This window comes from Dipodomys ordii, unplaced genomic scaffold (assembly GCF_000151885.1).
Source record: "Dipodomys ordii isolate 6190 unplaced genomic scaffold, Dord_2.0 Scaffold60, whole genome shotgun sequence".
In the NCBI taxonomy this organism is placed as follows: Eukaryota; Metazoa; Chordata; class Mammalia; order Rodentia; family Heteromyidae; genus Dipodomys; species Dipodomys ordii.
The window spans coordinates 8,387,312-8,400,194 of NW_012267276.1; positions in this window are offsets into that span (position 1 = coordinate 8,387,312).

Sequence of the window (12,883 nt, forward strand, 5' to 3'; positions counted from 1 at the left end):
GAGGAGCAGCTTTGCACGATTCGCTACGTTCCCGGGAACGCGGTGCGGAGCGCGGCGAGGGGCGCGTGTCCGGCCACCCGACGGGCACGCTGCCCTCGAGGACCGAGCGCGGCTCCACTTCCGACCGTTCCTCGCGGAGAGGGTGGTGATCTCCCGGCCGGTGGAAAATCCACGTCACGGGTGTTGAGCTTTCGTAGAGTCGGGGCCGAGGCTCGAACCGGCGTCGGGGTGCCGGTGCGCGCAGGCCTGGCCGGGGCGCGGGGTACGGCGACAGGGAGGGGTCGGCTAGGGTGCGGGCGCCGTCCTGGGGTCCATCTCCGGGAGGTGGGCGGGCGTCGTCCCGGGCCCCCGCGCAGGCTGAGGCGCTCTCCAGACCCCACAAGTTGGGGCGGCGAAGTGTCCCTCGGAACTCCGATCCGCGCAATCAGCCTCTCCCGGGCCCCTCGGCGACCCGGTCGTCCGCCGCTGCGGGGCCTCCGCCGAGCGCCAGCTGCGGGAGATCGGAGGTGGAAAGCCGTTGAGATTCCCCGCTCTCACGGGCCCACCCCGCCAGGCCCGCGGCCCCCGCCCCGGCCCGCAGCCGTGCGCTCCCCGTGATTGACAGGCCGTGATTGACAGGCCGGCGCGCGGCCCGCGTGTCCGCCGCGAACCCGACAACATGCCGTCTGGCACGTTTAGGGTTTTTTTGTTTTGATTTTTTTTTTAACCCAAGCCGCGTTTGCAGCTTTATCTTCTTAGAGTTCGAACCACGTTCCAGCAACGCCCCGTGCGCACTGGAAATCGATCCACCACCGAGACGAGAAAATCCGGTTTTAAACCACTGCTCCGCTGGGGATCGGGTCCTAGCCACGCCGGAACGACCCGCGTTCCGTCCCCACCGCCGCGCCAGCCCCGACGCGGTGCCAGCCGCCCCGCGCCTCACACGCCCCAGCGCTCCACACGGTAAACTCGCGGTTGGTTCGGTTAAGGAAAAAGAAGTGGCACCGACTCTTTCTCGTTCGCTCTCTCTCTCTTGGCTTCCCGTAGGATCGGCTTCAGGGGCCGCTGGCCGCGGGAATGTGGTGGTGTTTGCAAATGCAACCATAATCTTAAAGAAAGGTGCAAACACCACCGGTCCTCACCTCCGGTCTTTCCGGCGGAGAGGAAGGGAGGAAGCAGCTCTTACCTGATGCAAAGACTGGAACTGGCTTTTCGGGCACATTTACACCGGCCGCAGTCGCCCGCTGCAGGGGCCGTGCGTGCGCCTCGCCGAGCCAGCGCGCCCCGGCGCAATTTCAGCTCCCGGTCTCCACCTCCAGGACACGCCCCCTGTGATATCACACGTCAATCACGCGGGCGGCCCCAAAACCCGGAGCAGGATTTCCCCCACGGTGCTTCATCCTTCCCTTTATGTCCCGGCCGCTTGGAAAACGTTACCCTTTGGGCTAGTGTAAATAAGCAACCTCTAAAATTGTGGGGTTGCCTCTAAAAGTTCTACAAGTGCAATTTTTTTCGTAAAAAGGGCACATTCGAACTTAGTGAACCGTTGTTAGATAATCACAAGTTTCAAAAGACTGGTGAATCCAACCCTTATGTCCAAAAAGAAAAAAAATCTCAGGCCAATCGGTCACTTCTGATTAACTGCAGGGAAAAACGTCTCTTGATATGAAGAGATGATAACGTTACAATTCCTATTTAAAACAAAATTCAGAAAGTTTATCAAAAATGGCACTTTTCTTGCTAATACCGTATCACATATGACAAACAACAATATGTTGTAAAAATGAGATTTACTGATGTGGTTTTTGTAAATAATCTATTTATCTTCCCTTGTGACATAATCTCCCTAAAAAAAATAACACTGGAAATAAAACCCCAAATTCTTTCTAGTTTGTGATATTTGTGGAGATTTTGCAACTCAAAAGCCCAACCATTACCTGTTTTGTAAAAGCTAACAGGCGATTAAGATAGAAATACTTACCGAAGTTTTTACAATCCTGAATAACATGTGATATTTTGCACACACACAAACACAAAAATAAGGAAGAAGCATGCTTGTTTGCTTCTCTACAAGCTGTAGAATTTGTGTGTCTATTTAGACATGAACCAAGCAGTTGCTCATGATACAATGAGGATATCTGTGTTAAAAAAAAAAAAAAACTCTATCTCCAAATATACTGTGAGGAGAAAATCTTTTTTTTTCTAGATAGCACATATCAAGGCTTCTGCCTTTAACAAAACAAAAACAAAACCCTAGACTTTTAAATCATTGGTAAATTGTAGTATGGATTTTTCAATTCAAAGTAGGATAAAAAAAATCTTCTTTACATTAGCAAGCAATTTTGTTGAAATCGTTTAGTTTTTGTTTTCTCATATTGGATTTTGAAATGTCTGAACATTGATTTTAAAAAAAACAAACCGAAGTTGCATTTGGAATTACATCAGGGCTGGATAAAGAAAGCCTCTAAAAAAAAATAATAAGCCAGACACAAGTGGTTCATGGCTATAATCCTAGCTAGTTAGGAGGCTGAGATCTGAGGATCACAATTCAAAGGACTTTCTGGGCAGGAAAGTCCATAAAACTCTGGTCTTTAATCACCAAAAAAGCTGGAAGTGGAGCTGTGGCTCAAGTAGTAGAGTGCTATCCTTGAGCACAAAAATTCAGGGACAGTGCCTAGGCCCTGAGTTCAAGCCCCAGTACACACACACACTCACAGAATGAAAATAACAAGATCTCATATTCACCTACAATATGAATTTGTATTGAAACAGCCTCTTTTCAAACATAAAATTGATATTGTTGTATGTGTTTTAATTTTCTTCAGTGATCTCTCATTAAGTTTGAGGATATAGTTTTCATTGATGGGAAGGTTCCTTGTAACTGCATCACAATTAGAAATGGCATGTCAAAGAGAATCTTACTTGGGTCTTCAAATTGCCTTGTCAGCCAACAACGTATTTTCAGGACTAAGTTACCAGTTCACCAAGAAGACAGGACCAGGAGAGAGAGCACTGAAGATCCAGACCCCATAAACTGTACAAAAATGAATTTGCAAATATTTCTATTTCTATTCAAAGTATTCCAAATAGGGCTGGGATGCAGCTCAGTGGTTAAGCACTTGCCTAGAAAGTGCAGTGTCCTGGGTTCAATGACCAGTACCAAAAAAGAAAAGACCAAAAAAAAATACATATATACAGTTAAAAAAACAAAACCACAGTATTCCAACTAGAGATGTACTCATATAGTTTTCCCTGACTATTTTTAAATGATAAAGATCAGCTTGGGGGGGGTATGGGGGGAAATGGGAAGGGATGGGAAGGGGAAACAAAGGAGGAGGCAACAATGCTTGATAAGAAATGTACTCATTATCTTGCCCATGTAATTGTAACTCCTCTGTATGGCATTTTCACAATAAAAAAATCAGTTTTATCTAAAACACTACCTTCATGGGTCATGTTCTATTTCAGCATTAACTATATTGTACAGAATTCTTTACCACTAAAAAGCATCATGTGCTTTTTTTCTAACTGTTACATACAAAAAATCTTAGAGCTAGAAGACAGCTCATGAAAACTGTTTCTTTTTCTTAAATGTGGTTTTGTATTTTAAGTAGATGTGCCAAGGGCTCTCAGTTCAACCTGTCAGGTTAGGAGTATGCATTTTGATCAGTGAACCCCTTCCACTGTTCTCCTCCATCTCCCCAGCCTCCTCCAGCCCTCCTGTTCCCTGCTTCCATTGTCAAGATGTATTCTGGATAGTATAACTGCATTCTCCACCTGTTTCTCTTTTTCATTGCCTACAACTATAAAAGACGTTGTAGAGATCTAAGTGTTTAGCTTCAAATAGACATCTTCCTTTTGTTGTTGCTGTTATTGTTGTTTAGTAGATTTGGTTACAGCAGACCCTGGCTAGAAATAGATAAGTGGAGTATAAAACTATTTCTGAAAAAGAAGAATAAGGTAACTATCAATGGGAAAATCCTAAAGTATTTTTTTATTTACTATGCTGAGATAGAGTGAAATGGGAAAAGCCACACCCCTTCCTCGGGGTGTATGTGTGTGTGTGTGTGTGTGTGTGTGTGTGTGTCTGTGCGCATACGTGTGCAAGCTTGCATGCACCTGCCCTTGGGTTTGAACTCAAAGCCTGAATGCTGTCCTTGAGCTTTTTCACTCAAGACTGGTTCTCTTTCACTTGAGCCACAGCTCTGCATCCAACTTTTTGGTAGTAATTTGGAGATAAGAGTCTCAAGGACTTTTCTTCCTGGGCAGCTTTGAACTGTGATCCTCATCTCAGCCTCCTGAATAATTAGAATTTCAGGCATGAGCCACTGACACTGGACTTTTCCTTTATTTTCATAGGAAAACAAGATTAGCCATCTCTTCTGATGAGATGATTTTTGAAAAAGAATAAAGTAAAATAATAAATTTAAAAACTAAAAACCTAATAACCCCTCACAACCACTCAAGATTTGTTTTTAAAAGCAAGAAGACTTGACTCATTTATTTGTGAAATTCAAAACAGCATTTTGTGAATGTGCTTCCATTTTTAAGAAGTGATACTTTATTAATTAGTAATAAATGTGTTCCAAGTTTATAAATTAACCATGTTTTAAGTTGTTAAAAAGTAATACCTGATTGACTCAGTATTTCTGTGAAGTTATATTAATCCTGATATTATTAATTTATTATCATTCACTTATAATCTTTTATTGAAAAGCACACACAAACAAAATCAGGGATCTAAAGATTAAGGAAGAATCAGTAACAGAAATTAAATTTCCTTGGCTTTTCTGTTAGAACGAGTTATTATATTTCTCTTCTTCCCACGAAAAACTGGCAAGCTTCAGCCTTGTGATTTTTTAGTTTCCCTTTGCAAACAGTTTTTGCCATTGACAGGAATAGAGCAAGTTATTCTGTCAGTTTTCCATAAACACTCCTTCGTTTTCTGAAACCTAATTCTCATTTTCTGGCCTATTTGCAACACTAATATTTTGTATTGGTCTCCGATTCTGGAAGTGGGCAAACCGAGGAGGAAATGGCACAAAATTAGTGGATTTGCTGTTCACTCTATAATTCTGCAATTCCTCGTTTGTGCACTTTGTCACAAGTCATTTTACTTGGCTAGGAGTTGTGAGGTCAAGAAGCAAGTGCATCCAGAAGGTTCTGAACTGCAGCCCTCCATTCCATAGTGCCTCACAGTGAAGCAGTGATGAGAGAAATGTCACGTATTTAATTAATTCTAGCCTCAGGATAAGTTCATATCAGGAAACATCTTTGCCTAAGTATAAAACAGTGCTCATTTCTTATCTAGCCAATTGCCTGATAGATCCTACCCCGGTCCTCTTCTCAGTGAGGTTACAAGTTTCCTCCCAAGCTTGGACTGGGTCTTCATTTGCACTAGAAAGCAGGATTGGCCATCTCTCCTGCTGATTTGTCTTTGGGAATGGGAGCGAAATAGGTCTTTAACTACAGTCGCCTTCTCTTATTGGCTCTGCTCAAACTCTCCTATCCTAATCACCTGCTGCTATCTTCATGTCAGAGCTAAGTGCATACAAATGTGTTTGAGTAAAATCTCTGACCGTCCCTCCTGTAGCCAGGGGAGTAAGAATATAAAACTATGTTCTCATTGCCACAGAAAACAAAACTGAAAACATCCCCCTGAGGCTTTCCTACTGGAATCTTCACTTCCTATTGAAATCAGCTATGCCAAAGCCTGCGGAATTGTGACAACTATGGACATGCCCTTCTGTAAGAAGACCTAACACTGAGAGAAGAAGGCCTCGAAAATGTACTGAAAGAGGTTGTGTGTGTTTTTATAAGGTTCTTTTAATCTACATGCCTTAATTGGTCACTTTCTTGGAGATTTTAAATGCATGTGTAAAAATGAAATTTCAAATGATAGTGCACATACATTGAGTAATTGTTTGTTGTTTGTTTTGTCCGTCATGGGGCTTGAATTCTGGGCCTGGTTGCTGTCCCTTGAGCTCTTCAGCTCAAGGTGAGCGCTCTGCAGCTTGAGCCACAGTGCCACATCTGGTTTTCTAGTGGTTTATTGGAGCTAAGAGTCTCACGGACTTTCTAGCCCAGGCTGGCTTTGAACCATGATCCTCAGATCTCAGCCTCCTGAGTAGCTAGGACTATAGGCATGAGCCACAAGCGCCCAGCGAGTAATTGGGTTTTAACCACGTGAGTCTTTTAATCATGGCATATACCTTTAGCTACTGTGTCATACACACCGTATCCAAGACAATATAGAAGAAGAAGGCATTGTGAGTCACGCCAGTGCTAGGACTTAATGATATGAGGTCCCCTTTTGCCCTTTTCCAGTCAGATGAATTTCCATCTCTCTGGGCCTATGCTGTCATCAATAAGCTAAAGTTGCTTTCCCAAAGCCTAGTGCTACTGAAAGACGTGTGTGTGTGTGTGTGTGTGTGTGTGTGTGTGTGTGTGTGTGTGTGCTTTAAAGAGCTATATAGTGCTGGGTTCTGGTGGCCTGTAATCATCACTACCCAGGAGGCTGAGATCTGAGGATCATGGTTCAAAGCCAGTCCGGACAGAAAAAATGCATGAGACTCTTCCAGAAGTCAAACTGTAGCTCAAGTGATAGAGTGCTAGTTAGCCTTGAGTGAAAAAGCTCAGAGACAGCACCCAGACCCTATTCAAGCCTGTATCAGCAGACACACACACACACACACACACACACACATACACACACACACACACACACACCTATATGCTTCTGCTAGAGCATACTGTGTGATCAAGAAATATTTAAGATCTTCTCTTTCCTAGAGCTTCATCCGAAGTAATGAATCCATCATTCGCCTTATCACTTTTTCAATTTAATTTGGTTTCATTTGTTTTGCTAAGACTAACTACTCTGAGATTTAAAGTTCTATTACTTTGTGCACATGAGTGTGTTCACATGTATGTGAACTGAGATTTGGGAAGCCCAATCTATTAAGACACACTTGGAACTCGGATTACTTCCCATTAACCTGAAGGTTTTGTTTGTTGGTTGGTTTGGTTTGGGTATTTTTTGTGCTATCCTGGGGCTTGAACTCAGGTGGTTGTCCCCCGAGCTTTTATGCTCAAGGCTAACACTCTACCATTTACTTAAGCCACAGCTCTACTTCAAGCTTTATGGTGATACTTAGGAGAAAAGAGAACCTCACGAAAATTCCTGCCTGAGCTGTCCTTGAACTGCAATTCTCAGATCTCAGCCTCCTGTATAGCTCTTGGAGTGGTAATTTTGATCCTCCATAATACAGCAGGTATTTATTAATAGCACTTTCTAACAATTACCAAAATATTCAACTCTTTGTATTAATTTTTAAAACTGTTAACAGAGAGATGTGTCTCATACACCATTTTTTGTTCAACTAACCAAAACAAACAAACAAAAAACCAGAAAACAAAACTAACAACAAAAAAGCAACCAAAAAAACCCACAAAAAACACTGCAAAGCGCCACCTATTGTTGAAAACTAGTAATTTCAAGTTCCAAGCAAAATGTAAAAACACTTGTGTGTCTAAAAATTGAGTACTCACTTTTAGCAAGGTTTTACCTTATTTTCTTTGTATTTTACAATACTTCCATTTGATTTGAGGTGCTGGTTTTCAAAGAAATTAGAAAATTATTTGAGGAGTCTGAAGATTCTGTATCTATGGAAAGCTACAGTTTTGATGCAGAAGATAATAAAACAAATTGACTTTTGAGTCTGTGTATGTGCTTGGCACTGGGGATTGACCTCTGTGCCTGGATGCTGTTGATGAATTTGTTTGTTCAAGGCTAGCATTCTACCACTTGGCTCACAGCCCCACTTCCAGCTTTTTGATGGTTAACTGGAGTCTCACACATTTTCCTGCCTGGGCTGGCTTCAAACTGAGATCCTCCTATCTCAGCTTCCTGAATAGATAGGATTATAGGTGTGATTACTGGCACCCAGCTTAGGGGATTTCTTTTGTCTTCCTATTGCTGATATTGCTGAACCTGGGGGGAGGGGTCTTTCAGACCCCAGTGAGCTATGTGCCAACCTTTTGGTTAACAAATATTTCACCAACATACCTACACTGTGCCCAAAAGTGAGGTATCACCATGAACAGGACAGACAAGCCCTGCCGTTGCCCCTTCCTAGAGCTGGCACACAGGAAGGGAAGAAAGGCCACAAAAGATGAATATAGCAGTATCAAGTAATGCTCAGTATATTCCAGGGGGAGAGGGGAATCAAGCTTAGTTAGAACAATAGAGATTGAGAGAGGGCTGCTCCTTTAGCCAGAGTGTGTGGTCAAAAAGCATCTCTCTATGGAAGAGATATTTAGACAGAGCCATGATGAGGGAGAATGTAAGCCATACAAATAATGTCCGGGGAAAGAACTGAGCAGAAGATATGGCAAGTGCAAAGGTCCTGAGAAATATCATGGGGAAAATGGTAGAGAAGACAGGAAAGGAAGGCTAGAGCTGTTTCACAGAGAGCTTTGCTGTCCAGAATAAGACTCTGCCTTTCATTCTAAAATCATAGGAAGGTTGGTAGATGAATACTGGCTCAACATTTAGGAAGATTTGCTGTAAAAATTCTGCAAGGTTAAGTGTTTAAAGTCTGCTATAAGAAGAATTGATTAGGGGGAGGAAACATTGATGTTAGCATAGTATGTACTGTTGTCAAGGGCTTGGAGGTGTGGCTCAGGTGGTAAAGCACCAGCCCATGAACAGAAGTGTCAGATACCAAGTTCAAGTCCTAGTCACTATGTTGGACATGAACTTTACAACTTGGGGGTGGGGGAGAGGGAGGAAAGGTGGGAGAAAAGTGAGGGAGGGGGTAACAATGTTCAATAAGAAATGTGCTCATTACCTTATGTAGCCATAATCCCTCTGTATATCACCTTTATAATTAAATTAAATTAAAAAAAGAATATATCCAAATTGAATGTACTATAATGTTTTAAAAGTCTTAGTCTCAGGGAAAAAAGATATATTATGTATAATATGATATGTATACATATTACACATGTGTTGTCAAATATCAGGTATTAACTATTAGAGAAAGAAGAACTTGAGCTTTATTCTAGAATAACTAAGTTTTATAGTATAAGAGGAAACAAAACCATTCTGCTTTCCTTACAGCATGGCACAGGAAACATCTCCAGTGGAAAAAGCCAAGAATCTCATCATGATCATGGTTGGTTTACAATTGAGCATGGCAAAAAGCAAGTCTTCTGAAAATCCTCCTTTCAAATCTGGGGAAGTAAGCCTGGTATCAATAGCTCAGGAGGTTGAGATCTGAAGATCATAGCTCATAGACACCCTAAACAGAATAGTCTGTGAGACCCTTATCTTCAATTAACTGCTAAAAGCTGGGAGTGGAGGTGTGGTTCAGTTGGTAGAATGCCAACCTTGAGTGAAAACACTAAGAGACAGAGCCCTGGCCCTGAGTTTAAGGCCCAGGCATGTACACACACACACACACACACACACACACACACACACACACACACACACACACACACACACTGGGGGAAGTAAGCTGAGGACAAATTGCATACTAACTTCAATGGTACAATAAAGATTTGGGCTCAATCCCAAGGAAGATAAAAACTTAGTGTTGAGTTATCACCTGAATTATCTTTCCAGAAGATTCCTCTGACCCCACAGTTGCAGCAGAAGAGGCTGTGGTCACAGAGTTCTTGTGGGGAGATTGGGGCAGGGATGGAGCAGGAGAATTTGGATCAGGCTGTGGATGCCCAGGGAGAAGGCCCACAGCCAGACCTAACCTGAGCATGTGCTGAGTGCCCTTAGCCTAAGCATTGCCCTGGGCTTTGGTAAAACCTAAAGAAATGCTAAAAAATTAAATAAATAAAAAAAATACACCTAATTTACTGGACATTGGTGGTTCAGGCTTATAATTCCCAGCTACTTAGGAAGCTGATATCTGAGGACTCTGGTTCAAAGCTAGCCCAGGCAGGAAAGTCTGAGCTCGAGGCTCTGAGTTCAAGCCCCAGTCCCAAGACAGAAATAAACAATAAAAATAAAATAAAATACACTTTGTCTCTGAGGCTGAAGTTTTCTCTCTTTAGGAGAAAAACCTAACACACTGGCTAAAGTGAAGGAATTCAGATTACATACAAGCCAATAAACCCAAAGTGTTTTTCTGTTCAAATACATTTTTCTGTTACATTGAAGGAGGGGGTCAATGGGTGCTTGTCACATCGACCAAATCGTGGGAGGAATGTGGAACCCACGGACGTCTCACCTTATTCCTATCAAGTAAAATCATAAAAGTAGAATTTAGACAAATCATAATCTAAATTCTATGTTTGGGGGTGTTTCACAAGTAAAAAGAACTAGAGTCCCATTTGACATCAGCTGTTCCCTGGCAGATTAGAGGCAAATTGTGAAAGTAAATGTCTCACAAGCATTTTCCAATCCTACATGGCTAATCCCGTTGATTCTTGTAACATTCAAGAAGCCCAGGAGACATCGAACAGTGCGGTTCTTTGTGTTTCTTCTTTAATGAGTCTTTGGCGAGCACAATGAGGTGGGGAAATCGCTCCTGACGACACAGAATCCAGCTCCACCTGCTCACAAAGCCACCATTGGGGCAGGATGTGATTGAGCATCTGTTTTCCATCTTGGGTCAAAATTTCTTTTAATCCAGGATGTAATTAAATCCCTGGCATGTACAGAGATATCAGTTTCCCATATATAATTCCCTCGATGTTTAATTATAAAGTAGTTGCAATCATTTGCACAAATCATTTTGCCTTATGTTATTTTGACATGAGGTTAATGTGTGTTGGACGGACATGCATGGAGCCCAGGAGGGCCATGCTAGTGAATACCCAGCAGGAGTTCACCCTGGACCCGTCTTTCCATCTGCCAGCAGGGCCAGCTCCTGCTCTAGATGCTTCTTCTGGTAGTGAGCCAGGACATGGCTGCCACATCTATGCAAATTATACTTGTGGCCACTCTACGTGGGTCTGAGGGACAAAGATGCTCCTTAAATTCTTTGTGAAAGTATAAGATTTTTTTCCTTAAATTATTAATTATATGGATATAATTGTTTTTAAAGACTGACCAATGCTGATGGTTCATACCTATAATCCTAGCTTCTCAGAAGAGTGAGTTATGAAGCTCACAGTTCAGAACCAGCTCAGGCAGGAAAGTGCATGAGACTATATCTCCAATGGACCAGCAAAAAGTTGGAAATGGCAGACATGTGTGGCTTCAGTGGTAGCATGCCAGCCTTGAGAGGGAGGGGGAAAGCTATGTAAAGCGCCAAGCTATGAGTTCAAGCTCCAGTATCAATCTAACTTGAATAAATAAAATTTAATACATTTTTAAAGTGCATTGTCCAAAAAATAAATTAAGGTAAAATTAAGATTTCCTTAACTCTAAGGCAGAAGAAAACAATAGAACATATCCTCCCGTTATGACACCTATTTGGTATAATTTCCTCTTGTGAATTATTGTCAATTATTTTGGGTTATTTCAAAGTGGAGAAATCTGAGACAGTTCTTCCTGTTTTTTTTTTCCTCAACATCAAAGTTACATCAGGCAGTATGACTCCTCTCTTACTGTGCATGTATTTCACAGCAATAGCTTTTTATTCTTTACTGAGGTATAGACTCAAGCAATATAGCCTTGATTCAAAAATAACTAATAAGCTAGTATATACCTGCTTCTGTTTGAAGTCATAGAAAGAAGAAATGGTAATAATCAAGAAATTCTTTTGCTAAAAATAATATTGCCTGAAAGTCTCATTATACATTGTGTTTTTCTTTCTAATTTTTTTTTGTTGTTGTTGTTGTTGGTCATGGGGCTTGAACTCTGGGCCTGGGCACTGTCCCTCAGCTCTTTAGCTCAAGGCTAGCGCTCTACCACTTGAGCCACAATGCCACTTCCAGTTTTCTGAGTGCTTTATTGAGGTAAGAGTCTCATGGACTTTCTTGCCCAGGCTGGCTTTGAACTATTATCCTCAGCTCTCAGCCTCCTGAGTAACTAGGATTACAGGCATGAGCCATGGGCACCTGACTCTTTCTAATTTTTAAACTGTTATTATAAAGGTGATACACAAAGAGGTTACAGTTATATTAGCCAAGTCATGAGAACATTTCTTTTTGGACAGTGTCACCCCTTCCTTCACTCTCTCCCATTCCTCCCCACCCCAAGTTGTATAGTTCATTTTCCACATAGTGTCTGCTGTATTTGTTCACCTTTGTCCTTTCATTTCTGTCCCTCCCCCTTACCTTCTCAAAGTCAGATAAACAAACAAATAAGACAAAAAGAAAACAAAAACAGCAACAAAGAAAAACTCTCTAGTTTCCATTTCCTGGAGCTCATTTTGATCAATATTACTTTATGTGATCAGATGTTCATAGGTATTGCACCTTTGTGTTCCTAAGAATACCGTCCTTTGTTCTCACTGTGGGTGAATGCCTAGACTATTTTTATGTCTTGCTGGGAGATCTAGAAAATTATCACTGTTTGCATGAGTACACACTCCAACTTCCTCATCTCTGCTGAACACTAAGAATTAAATAGATATTCTTTTTAGTACCTTGTAGTGATGTCACTTAGAACTACTGGCTATAACAACTTCATTAAACGAAGTTGTTGCCATGTAATGATCTAGAAATGAGGGAACAAAAGTATTTCAGTTCCAGTCCTAGCTGCAGAGATCTGAGAACTGTGGTTCTAAGCCAGTGTGGGCAGGAAAGTCCATGATTCGCTAAGTTCCAATAAACCACCAAAAAGCTGGAAGTGAAACTCTGGCTCAAGGTGTAGAACACCAGTTTTGAGCAAAAGACAAAAAACAAAAACAAAAACCTAGGAGATAGTGCCCAGGCTTAAGTTCAAGCCCCAGTACCAGCATATACACAATTAATTCCAAATTAAATCCAGAAA